The sequence below is a fragment of the Ctenopharyngodon idella genome, chromosome 9, assembly GCF_019924925.1.
Source record: "Ctenopharyngodon idella isolate HZGC_01 chromosome 9, HZGC01, whole genome shotgun sequence".
NCBI lineage: Eukaryota > Metazoa > Chordata > Actinopteri > Cypriniformes > Xenocyprididae > Ctenopharyngodon > Ctenopharyngodon idella.
In genome coordinates, this window is record NC_067228.1 from 32,259,209 (window position 1) to 32,274,497 (window position 15,289).

Here is a 15,289-nt window from a genome sequence, read left to right on the forward strand (position 1 = left end):
AATAAAAAATAATATTATAAAAAAATAATATGTTAAGAAGTTTAAGAAACAGACAAACTAGCATATCAAATATTACACTTTTGAATTTGAAATTCATGAATGAAAATGACAAACAGCAAACAAGAATTCTGTGTGATGATATCAGATGAGGTATCAATGTGACAACATGCCCCAAACTGATGTTTATGGGGAAAACAGTTCAGCTTTTCAGTTATTGTTTCAGTTCATATCCACTGCAACAGAAAACAATCGTTAATGATAAAGCGTGTGTGACAACTTGCCCCTATCTCCATACATCAATTTATATATCATCTAATGTGCCTGATTGCAATAAGACACCGAAGATACATTTTATGACAAAAAATGCAAGTAAAGCATGATGAATGCAATCAGATGCATTTGTGGTGCCGGGTGTAAATGAAGTGGATAAATGATATCTGAATATGAGAGGTATGAAGTGTAATTGTGGTCTAAGTAACAGTAGAATATGTGAGAATATTTAAAACAACAGGAAACACATCAGTATTTGTTTGGCCTTCTGCAGAACTGCAAAGCTGAACTGAATAATAAATGTAAGTTGTGTGCAATTAATTTGTTTTGATTGTATTCCTCAGCATATAACATTCAAACCACACCAGACCATGACAAAACTTTAAACAAAAAATAATCTTTTATGGACAGCCTTTTGCCCTTCTACTGTATCTTCTGCCTTTTATTTATCCAGTTTCCAGGAATCCTGAAATCAAGTTTGGTGGACTAGCTTTGATATTGTGTCAAACTGAATTTATGTCTGTCAATATGAGTCACGATGAGCAAATTTTCAAAAACGAGTTATTTTTATTCTCAAAAAAAAAAAAAAAAAAGACTGATCTACACCTGTTTGAAGTTAATAGAGTCAGCAAAATCAATTTTGAGAAAAATCGAGTTAAAGTTTTCTGAAGGTTCCAAAACAAAATCACCAGCAACCATACCTTAAAATCCCTGTTAATACCACCAAATTTGGCATAAACCCAGTCAAATCCAAATATCTATAGGAAAAATATATAGTATATTCAACTTTTCCCCCCCAAAATTCCACAATTGTTTGAATAACATTAATGAAACAGACAGCCTATATATTATGACCTACTGTACCACACGTATCTAATATAATGTTACACATCAGATGTTTTTCCCCAACAGTTAACCAAACGTCCACTTAAGACATTAAAACAGATAATGTTTGTGTGAATACTTGCCAAGACAGATGTTTTGAGAAATTTTAATTCTGTGTATGTGTGTATATCGGGATCGCATGCTGTCTGAGGCATCTTTGTGTGCGCTCTTCGGATCTGTCTATCAGCGCTAGTAAGATTATTTTGTTTACATCAGCATGAGTTTGAAAATCACATTTCATTGGTTCAGACTATTCACAAAGTTAGAATGCTGCACTTTACAATGATACCAAACTTGTGCTGAGAAGAGTTTTCGAGAAGCGAGCGGAGAAAAACTTTATTTTTTATGGTCAAAGGAAAGGTACTCCTCTCAGAAAACATCCAAATAAAGATACTTTTAGATGTTTAATTGCTATTTGGAGCATTGGGATCACTAGACGAGGGCTTAATGAACTCATTTTTGTGAAAACCTCACAACCAAAATTCGACCAAAATTGACATTTTGCCTGTAGCTCGAAATTAGCCTGTGCGCATTCTGAGTCATTTTGCCAGCATGAGTCAGATTCGACAAGGTAGCCAAAAATCTTTTTTCCAGTTCCAGTGTTGGGGAAATTACTTTTAAAAGTACTCCTTATAAAGTAACTAATTGCGTTTCTTAGTTACTTTTTATGAAAAGTAATGCGTTACATTACTTTTGCGTTACTTTTTCTCACCTGGGCTGGGCTTGTTTGTTTTTTAATAACAACAAAAAAGTTCTATTTTTGGTTAATGTAAAGGCCCTTTCACACCAAAAGTGAAATGAATAAGCCTCAGGCTGAAGGAAATGCATATTTACTCCTGTACGGGCACAACTCAAACAAACCTTTCAGCTGAGCTGCCATTCTGGATTAAAGAAGAATAGAATACAGCAGAAGAAAGTTCAACACTCTTATTTCTAAATCAAATCTAAAGTAATTTTTGCTTATTAGTATGGTTGAATTGGATCATTGAAGGTCAGCATTGGTTAATAAAGTGAGATTAAGTACATAAAGTATATTTGTGCAATTTAATATAGTTATTACAGGTGTGCGTAAAATTCTGAGATTGCATTTCACTGTTTTTATTCATTTTGAGGAATTCTGAATGTTTTTGTGTAAGTGAGATTAGTAAATACATGTTCACATTTAGTCTAGAACTACAATAACCATTATGTTTACAGCGCACACATCACCTCTACACTTTATTTCTCTCAACATGGGGACAGGAGAGCTGTCAGTCAATAAATGTGAAAAAGTAACTTGCGTTACTTATTTGAAAAAGTAACTTAGATATTTTGTTGTAAATTGAAAAAGTAATGCGTTACTTTACAAGTTACTTGAAAAAGTAATCTGATTACGTAACCCAAGTTACTTGTAATGCGTTACCCCCAACATTGTTCAGTACACATTTTTTTTAATCAGCAATCATTGTTCCAAGAAAAAAAAAAGTGAAAATGTTTGTCTTTCATCAAATTGTGATAACTTACTTTATATCTCTAAAACAAATCAAATTTCATCTGATGTCATCAAGGCCACAAAGGGCATTGGATAATATGAACCAATAGCAATTATAACAGCAAAATAATCTGCATATTGCAAATTTATGTTAATGTAATGAAGGTTATGGCAATAAGCATCACAATTGGTAATTGTGGAGATGCTCTTGAGAGTGAACTTGACCTTCGACCTCCACATCTCAGTTGAAAAGTGGGTGCAGCTGGTGTTTTAGAAGGGGACTAGACCAGACCTCCACAATCCATGGCAAACTTACATTCAGTTCTGACTGAATTTTTTAAAATTGTTTCATTTGGAAATCACATCACATTGTGGAATTAAAACAGGTTGTGAATGCATTGTTCACTTTACCACAGCCAACAAAAGTAAGAGAGCATCGAGAAAAGTTTTGTAACAAGCAATCCGAAACACAAATGATTTTTTCTTGTTCCTCCTAAAGTCATCGAGAATTTGAAGGTGTTGTGTCGAGAATAAAGAGCTGTCATCAAATGCCACCTTTCAGCAGAATGACAGGTGAACATGGAAAGTGTTCTGTAGACTTTTGTCATCAATGGAATCTATGAAAAAAGTTCAAAATTATCGATTCAGTTCAGACTGAGTATGTACTGATTTTGTTGAGAAGCCGGAATCAATGACTTTGGTCTTTTCACGGGCAGAATAAAAAGGAGTGAAAAGCAGCTTTAGCTCAGAGAAAATAAAGCAGCCTTCTGATCGCTCTGGGAACAATGATACAAAGGAGTGATTGTGGTTGATTTTCCTCCCTGTTCCCTTAGAAGACTTTACAGAGCAAACAAATGTTTATTCGTGTGGAGCGTTTCATTTCCCACTGCTATTAGTGCCACCAGACATGCTGTTGAGTGAAGAATACTCTTAGATTTTTGCTGTCTTCGATTTCAGCCTTTGGAATGGTTTAGGGATGAGCACTTTAGTGGCAATGACAGACCACACATTAGTCAGTGTCCTTGAGTGAGGAAAAAAAAAGATGGTATTGGCATGTCTGTGTAAATGGAGTGAAATATTGATGTTCACTTGCTTGTTTTGGAATTTGGAACCTTTAACAAGCAAATGGCATGCCAATGTACACAAGAAGTAAGACCGTTTAATAGCGTAAATATTGACTAGAAACTATAAGTGGCTGCAAACGATAACTTCCATTTAAGAACTCCATTTGTGAGTTTGAAATTAGGGTGTAATTTTGGTGTAGTTGTTAAACATTAGAACTGCCAAACAAAAGGTTGGTGGTTTGAGGAGCGAATCCCTTGATCAAAGTGCTTAACTCTTGTAAAAAACAAAGCATACTTTAAAAAAAGGTACTTAATACGGAAATAATATACACTACCAGTCAAAAGTTTGGAAACATTACTATTTTTAATGTTTTTGAACAAAGTCTCTTATGCTCATTAAGGCTGCATTTATTTCATAATAAATACAGAAAAAACAATAATATTGTGAAATATTATTACAATTTAAAATTATGGTTTTCTATTTTAATATACTTTAAAATATAATTTTCAAAAAAATATAATTCAAAAATCATTCTAATATGCTGATTTATTATCAATGTTGGAAACAGTTGTGCTGCTTAATATTATTTTATAACCTGTGATACTTTTTCAGGATTCTTTGATGAATAAACAGTTAAAAAATATCAGCATTTATTTAAAATAGAAATCTTTTGCAACAATATACACTACCATTCAAGAGTTTGGGGTCAGTAATTTTTTTCCTTTTTTTTTTTTTTTTTTTTTTGAAAGAAATTAATACTTTTATTCAGCACGATAATTGTTAAATTGATAAATTTTTATTTTAAGGCAGTTAAATTGATAAAAAGTGATAGTAAAAATTTATATTGTTAAAAAAGATTTATATTTTGAATAAATGCTGTTCTTTTTAACCTTTTATTCATCAATGAATCCTGAAAAAAGTATCACAGTTTCCAAAAAAATATTAAGCAACACAACTGTTTTCAACACTGATAATAACTGAGCATCAAATCAGCATATTACAATGATTTCTGAAGGATCATGTGACACTGAAGACTGGAGTAATGATGCTGAAAATTCAGCATTGCATCACAGAAATAAATTATATTTTAAAGTATATTAAAATAGAAAACCATAATTTTAAATTGTAATAATATTTCACAATATTATTGTTTTTTTTCTGTATTTATTATGAAATAAATGCAGCCTTAATGAGCATAAGAGACTTCGTTCAAAAACATTAAAAAATAGTAATGTTTCCAAACTTTTGACTGGTAGTGTAAAGAATATACAAACTGAATGTAGTGTTGTTGGACACTTAACAGCATGTTGATTGCAAATCAATAAAAGTGTTTTATAGTTTATATTTATATTAAATGCAATTAGCTGAACTTTTGAATGCTTTTTTTTTTTTTTTTTTGACCCATAGGAATTTATATGTAATTTCATAATTCTATTGTCTTTGAAATGTGGTTTAAATGCAAAATTTACTGACTAGCATTTATGGTAAACTAAAATATACATTAATGTAATTTTTATTGAAACTTTTACATCACATATTCAAATGATTACACATTTGTAATGATGTAGTTGTTGTACATTTATAATACAGTATACTAATTTTAAATGTACACTGTAAAAAAGAATTGATGTTTAATTAAAAAAAGTTAAACGTTAAAAAAGTTAAAAGTTACCTGGTTGCCTTAAAATGTTGGGTTCATTGAAATTAAAATTGAGTTAATACAATGAAGGCAATAGGTTTAATCAACAGAAACTCAAAATATTATGTTATCTGAACCACATTAATTATCTAAGTTGATTTGACAAAAGAAAAAATGTTGTAATAACAAATCATGAAAATATTTTTTTACAGTGTAATTTTGAAAAACACACTGCAGTTAAAATTATAATCAAATACTTTACATGTGCTTTAGTATGCACAACAAAAGATTATTAAAATATTAAAGTTATATTAAAATGCATTTTAAATTATTAAAATGAAAACTTTAACTTTAATTTGACATTATTACAAAGTGCACTTTTTAAAATAGTACTTAAGTGTGAAGAAACATATTCATGAAAGTAAACTAGTAAACTCTCTTTAAGTAGCAACACATAAGTGGTCTTTTATTAATAATATATTAGCTGCAATTACAGTTTTTTTTTTTTTTTTTTAAATATACTTTTAAGATTTAAAGTACACTACAAGTGCACATTCAATACAATAAAGTGCACTTCGTTTCCACATGAGAACCTCTGTTTACATCTTGGGGAATGTCCTTTTAATAGAGTGGCCCTCAAAATATTTGGACTTTTAACTCACATTTAAATGTCTGAATGCCATTGCATTGCATAACAAAATATCAAATATTTTAAATAAAATTAGCTCAGGCACATATAGCATTTACTGCTGGGACACCTGTGTGAATCTGAGGGGAACTGACTTCATTCATTTACTAAAAATCTCCAAAACAGCAATTGAGTAAAAGACACCCCACGAGAGTGCTGTGGACACACGTATCTGTCCGAGGGCCTCTGGATTTGTTTCTGTCCACTCAGCGGGTCTTGAAGCAGACCTGGCTGCAGTTACTGATAGCATGTTGAGTTGTGGAGATCAGAGACTCTGCGCTCGTAATATCTGATCAGTTCTGACAGCAGCACTGACTCCGGCAGCGGCTCTCACCCCCACCCCCATCTCCTGCGGCTGCCGCGGCTGATTGTGGGGCCGTCCGCCTGAATCATGGCCCAGCGCTCCGGAAGCACCTGCCTCCTCTCCAGGGCTCAGAGCTCAGGATCAGGCTACACCTGATGTGGTTTTCATTAAACACACATAGTGACATGCAAGCTCACAGAACACACGACACACACACCAACAGAGCTGCCAGTCAAGATCTTCACATCTGTGATCTCCATAAGACGAAGAACTGTATGACTCAGACCGACAAAATGTTTTAAACACACATGCACAGGATTCTGCATTGTACACATTTTATTCCTCAGTTAGTGTCAGAAAAACACTTTAAGGGTGCATTCACACTTTTAGTTCGGTTTGTTTGGTTCATTTGGTCCGGACCAAAAAAGAAAAAGAAAAAACATTTAGTCCTGGTCCGATAAGTGTTCAGACTGACAATTTTATCACCGAACCAAAATTACCGAACATAAAGGCATAGGGATACATTCACAATCTGATTGGTCGGTCCGCTTCCAAACGAACTCTGGTGCGGTTCGAATGATATATGAACGCAACAAGGACCAAAGACATGTAAACAAACCAAAAACAGGAAGATGAGACCCTAAAAAGGACAGAATCCTCACGCAAATTGAATGTTTGGTAAGTTCTGTCTCAAAATAGGCAATAAGTCATAAAATCCAACCAATCAAGTTGTGAATGTATAGCTATGCCTTTAGGTTTGGTATCTTTTGGTTCGGTGATAAAATTGCCAATCTGAACGCTAATCAGACCAGGACTAAATGTTTTTTTTTCTCTTTTGGTCCGGACCAAATGAACCAAATGAACTGAACTACAAGTGTGAACACACCCTAACATACTTTTGCTAGTGCAAATTGAATGTAATGTTTGTGGATACTTAATCGCATGTTAATTGCAATTAAATGAAAATGTATTTGTTTACATTTATATTAATTGCAAACTATAATATATATATATTTTAAAGGGGTGGTATAATGCTATTTTTACAAGATGTAAAATACGTCTCTGATGTCCCCAGAGTGTGTATGTGAAGTTTTAGCTTAAAATAATTGTTTATAGCATGTTAAATGTGTCACTTTTTGAGAGTGAGCAAAAAAAAAAAAAAAAAACGCTCCGTTTTTGTGTGTGTCCCTTTAAATGCAAATGAGCTGCTGCTGCTAAGCAGAGGGCGGGGTTTCAAGAGCTTCTGTTGGTTAGCACATAGTACTGTTAGCAGCGCCGATTACCTCACGAAGACTCACTGAAAATGTCAGAAACTGTTCAGCCTTTTATGTTCAAACCGGAGTCGGACAATGATGGAGAGAATCAAAGAGAAGTGACAACATGGAGAATGCAACAGGACGTTTCTGAACGGTTAGTTGCTTAATTTATGTAGCTGATGTAGGATTAACATAATCTGTCGTGATAATCTTTAAATCGCTTGTGTGGGAACTGTTGTAAGATGCCTACAGAACCAGATATGCTGCATGAAGATAGAACAAGTATAGTTTAGTTTAATTACGGTTATAACTTATGTTGGCATCTTGCTTTTATGACATGCTATTGCATTTGTGTTATGTAGTGTACTGCAGTAGCATGGCCTCACTCCTTTGTTGCATGTTCTCGGGGCAGGGTTTATGTAAATCTTATGGTTAGTGATGTCACCAACCCGGGAAGAAGCTCATTGTAGTCCCTGCAGCCGTTTGTTGTAGTCCTTAAACAGAGAATTCTTTAAAAGAAAATATATCTCTTTGCTTTGAACTTTGAGCATCGTAACTTTGCAGATGTTGTTTGTGTTCTAACAGCAACATTACACACTAACTAAAGTTAAAAAAGTGAAATCATAATCAACCACCCCTTTAAATCCCACTTTATAGGACTTAAAAGTAAATCTCTATTGCCTGGTTTCACAGACAAGGCTTAAGCTAGTCCCAGACTAAAATGCATGTTTGAGCTGTTTTAACTGAAAGCAACTTGTACTGACATATCTTAAAATATGAGCTCCATTGTTTTGTCTCAAGATGCACATCAGTAATGTTTTTATTTTTTGTTAGGCACATTTATAATAGGCTAGCTACTTTATACTAATTTATACCTACCCCTGGCTTAATCTAAGCCCTGTCTGTGAAACCAAGTTTATAATTTATAATTGCTTCTATTGAAATATGGTTAAACTGTACTGTGGCAAATGTACTGACAAGCATTACATTAAACTAAAATTGCTTTAAAGTCATTTCTATTAGAAATTGCTTGTCATGTATGTAGCCCCCTTGAGTTGTACAATGATATTTTTCTTTTCTTTTTAATCCTATAGTAAACTTATTTTGTAACTTCTTTTGATTTGTATAAACCTTATGCGCCAGAGAAACAAGCGCGCCGCCATCTTTATAAAATTGTCTTTGAACTTCCGTTTTTGCGGTAGCTCTGTACATTTCTATGGCATCGCTGTCAAAGAATAATTAGCTGGTTAAGTAGATTTACTTGTTGTAGAGTTAATGAAAGTTATCATGAGCATTGTAATGTTTAAAGCAGATGTCTTAACAATTGTCAGTAGACCGGGAAGATTTTAAAACGAGCAGTTCATTCATAAATGTAAGATCTCTGTGGAAATACAAACCGGAAGTCAAAAGACAACGAGCGCAGTGCTGAAAAGGGGTGGGGCAACATAAGGTCTATACCACAAAGCAATGCTTGTGTATTTGTTGCAGTACTACGATTAACCTCTAGAGGGCAGTTAACTCTGCGGTATGTTGAGTCATTCAATTCAAAATTCAGGTGAAAAAGCCAGCTGAACTTACTCGCAAGAGGTTGGCTGCATCCGAAAACTTAGGAAGCTGACTTGTTGCCTCGCTGCCCTATCAGGCAGTGACTTGTAAGGCAGCGTTTGTGCATGAAGGTACCTCCCGAAACTGATTTGGGACAGACTTCTGAGGCAGCGTAACAGTTTCATGATCTACCGCAAAATAGCGCGAACTTTGGTGAGAACTAAACAAATATTTAATTACCACAGTAGTAATTTCTCGCTAGAAATGACATCAAAAGTGGAAAATGTTGCTCAAAAACATACATTTACACACAGACTGACCAGCAAACTCAACTTTCAGACGCCATCTTTAATCACAGAATGGACGCACTGGAATGTGGGATATCAAAGGCAGTGAAGGATACATCTATGCTGCCTTCAGAAATGGATCAAATGAAGGTATCTCAGGAAACAGGAAGTGAAGCTAACATTGTATTTGGCGTGCCTTGATGCCTTCCTACCTGAAATGTGTCCTCTGAAGGCAGCATTTTACAGTTTTCGGATGCAGCCTTTGGCCTGAGGTTCAGTGCTGCCAATTTAGCAATTTTGTCGCTAAATTTTGCGATTTTCTTGCCCCTTTTGAGACTTTTTTCAAAAGCCTAGTGACAAATCTAGCAACTTCTTATCTAGATTCCATGATTCTTGCCTACTGATATATATATTTATATTAATATAGATCAGTGGACTTGCCAATATGACGTAATCTAGCGACATTTAACAACCAGTTTTAGCTACTTTCAGCTGAAATCAATTGGCAACACTGATGAGGTTCCAGAAATTATTCAATTTTGTTTAAATTTTCAAAATTCAATTTCAATGTGCATTTTCTTTTATTAAAACTCTTATTAATTGTTCAGGTTGTCAATTCATCCTGTCACTGAACCAGTCATTGCTTTTGATTACGGGTCGCTGCGTCAATTGCGTACGAGACTGACGGGGAGAGACGAAATTGTTGAGGTTTTTACTAATTCTCTGGACCTTGAATGTGGTAATTTTGTTTCTTTCTATTGAGGATCAGAAACCTCTGGGATTTCATCAAAAACATCATACTTTGTGTTCCGAAGATGAACAAATGTCTTACATTTCTGGAACAACATGAGGGTGAGTAATTAATGTCAGAATTTTCATTTTTGGATGAATGAACCCTTTAAGTGACACTATAGTTTTTTTTTTTTTTTTTTTAAATATATATACTTTTCAAAAATATATACTTTTAAGATTTGAAGGACACTACAAGTACCCATTCAAAACAATTAAGCACACTTCTTTTTCACAAGAGGAGTGTGTAAGATAAGTGAGTCCAGTGACCCCAAAAAAATATTTAGTTAAGTCAAAATGTATGAATGTCATTGCACTAAATTATTCAAAATTTTAAAGATCAAGTCAAAAAGTATTTCTGTGTTAGGCAATGTGATGTGACTTGAGGAGAACTGACTTCATACTTCCACTAAAAATCACCAAAACACCAGATTTTTAAAAGACATTACACCTCAAAAGGGTGGTGTCTTCTAAGAAGCTCATAAAAAAGATTTGTGAGTTGGTTATAAACACAAAGGTCCCACTAACCTGTTTTTATGAAGTGAAATAAACGTTGGATTGTGCAGAGGTCACATCCACAGGCCCTGCGGTTCACTCCTCATCTCTGTTTAGTTCAAGTTAAGCAGTTTGAACGCTTGTGCAAGAGGTGCTTAAATAATCGAGGGTAATAACACACTGTTCCCACCGTCTGGCCAAGCAGTTATTAACTCTGATGTCAGTATATTTTCTCGTTAAATGGTTTTCTTATACAATATCTGTAATGCTTTAGCTTGAGGCTCCGAACACCCTGTATGTCTGTTACGAGTGGCGGCAGATTTCATGTACAATATTTCACTTACACCTTTTAGTCTTGCATATTAAACACACTCAACCTGAACAGCCTTTGTGATTAAAGCTAAAGGCTATAAAAACATTACGATTGCATTTATAGCTCGTAAATTTAACATTATTGCTCGTTTTCAACAGCAGTTGCTGCTGGGGTTGATTTATTTGGGAAAGAGGGAAGGAAAGACAGAAACTGGAATGACGCCTGCGGCCTGTAGTCTGTGTGTGTGTGTGTTATGGCTCCGGTCCAGTCTTGTTTTCTTGTTTGTGTGTGCAAACACACATTATAACGCAGCAGTAATGCAGGTTACAAGACTGTAAAAATCTTGTGGAAAAAATGAGCTCATGCTGCTGGGAGCAAGTCTGGGCTTCCCAGCGGGGAGAACTGAAGCCTGCCTTCCTCTCTAACACCACTGTTCCTCTCTCTTCTTATTCTTCCTTCCAGGGATGGACTGGAACTAAAAATTAGCCTGGGACCTTATATATGTCTGTCAGCTTATCAAACCCACAGCAGATATTTACCTGCTGTATGCATCACATATATGATAAAAAAAAAAAATAATAATAAATAATAATTTTACTGTATTCTGATAAGTTTGAAAGAGCTGTTTTGACAACATTGGGAATAAAAAAGAGGTTAAGAGGATTTGGTCACATTTGCATTTACACTACTGGTCAAAAGTTTGGAATAATTAAGATTTTTTTTTTTTTTTATGTTTTTAAAAGAAGTCCCTTCTGCTCACCAAGGCTGCATTTATTTGTTCAAAAATACAGTAAAAACAGTAATATTGTGAAATATTATTACAATTTAAAATAACTGTTTTGTATGTGGATATATTTTAAAATGTAATGTATTCCTGTGATCAAAGCTGAATTTTCAGCATCATTACTCCAGTCTTCAGTGTCACATGACCCTTTAGAAATCATTCTAATATGCTGATTTGCTGCTTAAGAAACATTTCTGATTATTATCAGTGTTGAAAACATTGTGTGGCTTCATATTTTTGTGGAAACCTTGTTACATTACCATTGAAAGTTTAGGGTATATATAACTTTTATTCAGCAAGTATGCCATAAATTCATCAAAATTGACAGTAAAGACATTTGTAATGTTACAAAAGATTTCTATTTCAAATAAATGCTGTTCATTGAACTTTCATCAAAGAATCCTAAAAAAAAGAATACCACCATTTCCACAAAAATATTAATGTTAGGGTTGGTTCAAATGAGTAGAGACGCGATGAGAATCTAGATGCCAGCATAAGTTTATTAATGAAAATAAACCACTAGGGAATACAAGAAAAACTAAACCATACATTGACGAGAATGGACAACAAGTAACTGAAACTGAGGGCTATATGTGCACACAACCTAAATTAAGTGTAAACAAGGAACAGGTGTGGCTAATCAATGAAAAAATCAGAAACCAAGACAAACAAAGACACTGGGACGAAACACAGGTAATGAAACCACACTCAAAAAACCCAACTTAACAGACTAGATGTGACAATTAAGCAGCAGAGTAGAGCTCAACACTGTGTCTTAGATTGACACTATGGGGAACACCATCAGTGCGACTGGCATCTGAAGCACTTGTAAACACACGCCAATAAACCATTGGCAGACAGCAGTCCATGACGTCACACGGAGTGCCAGGGAGTATAAAGGGGGCACCTGAATACACATCATCAACACTTTTTGTCTTCAGGAGACGTTTGTTTGTAAATGGGTGTAAGACAAACGCTAAGGGTGGAGGGCGTTCGACTCCTCAAGGAGGCTGGATGAGTTGATTATTATGCATTTGTGAGACTGACTGAAAGAGACTGGTAAGAAGTTGTATCCTTTCTTGATTCTCACCCATGGGATAATAGTCAACGTTTGCACGAGCACTGTTCTTGTTACGGTGATAAGAATCTAGCGTTTGTACAGAGCGCGTTTGGCTCTTGAGGGAGTTGAATTCATGCTTTGTGATGCAGACACGTTGAGAAGCTCCACCTAATCTTGACTCTCTCTTTAGGAATGAGAGTTGAGCACCTACACCCCGCAGTTCGGGACCATTATTATTAATTGAGCACCAATAATAATTGATAATAATGGAGCAAGTCAGCATATTAGAATGATTGATTTCTGAAGGATCATGCGACACTGAAGACTGGAGTAATGATGCTGAAAATTCAGTTTTGATCACAGGAATAAATTACATTTTAACATATTCACATAGAAAACAGTTATTTTAAATTGTAATAATATTTCACAATATTACTGTTTTAATGTATTTTTGATCAAATAAATGCAGCCCTAGTGAGCATAAGACATCTCTTTCAAAAACATTAAAAATTCATAATTATTCCAAACTTTTACCAGTAGTATGTTCTGATTTTACACATTTACAAAAGAGATGCACATTTACACTTGGCCACATAAATGCATCTCAGCAAAACGGATATAAATCCAAACTTTAATTCCCGTGCTATATGTAGATTTAATGGAGTTGACGTCACCGAAAGCAAGAAATATGAGCTGCATTTTATTGATCATCAGATAATTTCAAGATCAAAGACTGCAATAGGAGAGAGCTCGGCATCAGCACTGTAAGATCATTTAGTCTTATTACTTTTAAGAAAGATTAGCGTCTGCGACGAGTCTCATTTGCGGCAGTTTGCACGTCGGCTTGCTGAAGAGATACTCAGTTACTCATCTGCAGCTCAGCTACTCAGATACTCAGCTACTCATCTCGATGCATGATGCAGTAGCGCAGTCATATCGGGCAATAACATGTTATTTAGCCTATAACACGCTCTCACATGTTTTATTTATTTTTTTTAGCATTTTTGGGAGGAGTAAAATTTACATATGTGGTTTCAACAACCAGATGCATTTAGACTTATTCAGTTTTGACTGGAATGAGTCTCGAGGCACCTCCTGAAGTGGTTTGTGCAATCAGATTTAAATCTGTATTATATTCATTATATATGTCACGTGTATTTTCTGTTTTGATTCAGTTTTCATTGTGTTCTGTTTCTGTTTGCTGTTAGTTGGTTAATTAGTTCTGTTCTCCTCGGTTCCCTGCCTGTTTGTTTCCTAGGTTACTAATTGATTTAGTATTCTGTTCAGGTGTGTCTAGTTAGGTTCTCCCTTTGTTTGCTCTGAGTATTTAAGCCCTCAGTTCCTTGTCTTGCATTGTGTGTTTAACACGGTGACAATACCGATGGTGACAATATAGAAAAGAGTGGCCTTTTGTGTAACATTGAAATTGGATAAATGGAAAATTATGACAGATTTTCTGTTTTCTGGGTGAGCTATTGCTTTTATTATCCACATTGTAGCAGATTTATCTTCCTAAGAACAGATGAAATAAATGAGTCAATAGTTAAAACAGCTGAGCTATAAAATGAATGTGTAAAGCAAAGCTTAGATAATTTGGTTGAAGAAGAACTTGATGAGAAATATTTAAGCAACATATTCATATCTCAAAATGACTTTTAATTGCAGACTTTAATATCTTGGTAAATCTGAGAACACCTTGAGACATTGTTGAGATTAATAAAACATCGCTGACATGAGATTAATGTCATGTAATATTTTTCTCTGAGAAGCAAGAGAGTTCTTTTTGTTCTTCATTTAATCTCATTGCTGTTCTAGCAGAAACATTTGAAATACTGAAGAGCTCTCATTTGTGATTTTTCTTTTCGGGTCTCAGAGTTTCAGCAGTTCCCTTTTGTTATGATGTAGGTTTTAAAGGAAGCTTTAATCTCCTGGGTCTCTCATCCTCTATAATGCCATAATCACCTGCTTATTACAGGGAAAATGACACAGGCTTTCTCCAAAACAGAATTAGCGCAGGGACATGCACTCTTTTGTAATCCAGCATTACATACAACTAATTGAAGAAAAAAATATCCCCAATTTCCTGCAGTAGTGGCTTGTCGTCCTTGCTCTGCATGAATGCATACTTCACACAAACATACACACTCACATCTGAGAGTCTTTAATAGCTGCTTTTATCAGGGCAGGGCTTTCTGCTGGGTTATTGTGTGAAGATCCTCAGACGAGGTCTGATCATGTGAGAGAAGGAGAAACGAGACAGACTGTAGGTACCTGCTTTAGGCAGGATCCTGAAATATTGGGACATCACTACACTATTGACAGTTGACGGACCTTATTTTTCAACAAAATTTTGCTAATGTGACCGCACATTAAACATGTGGACACTTACTGTTGTTCTGTGAATTTTCGTGTGCGAAATCCAGTAATTTAAACAGAAA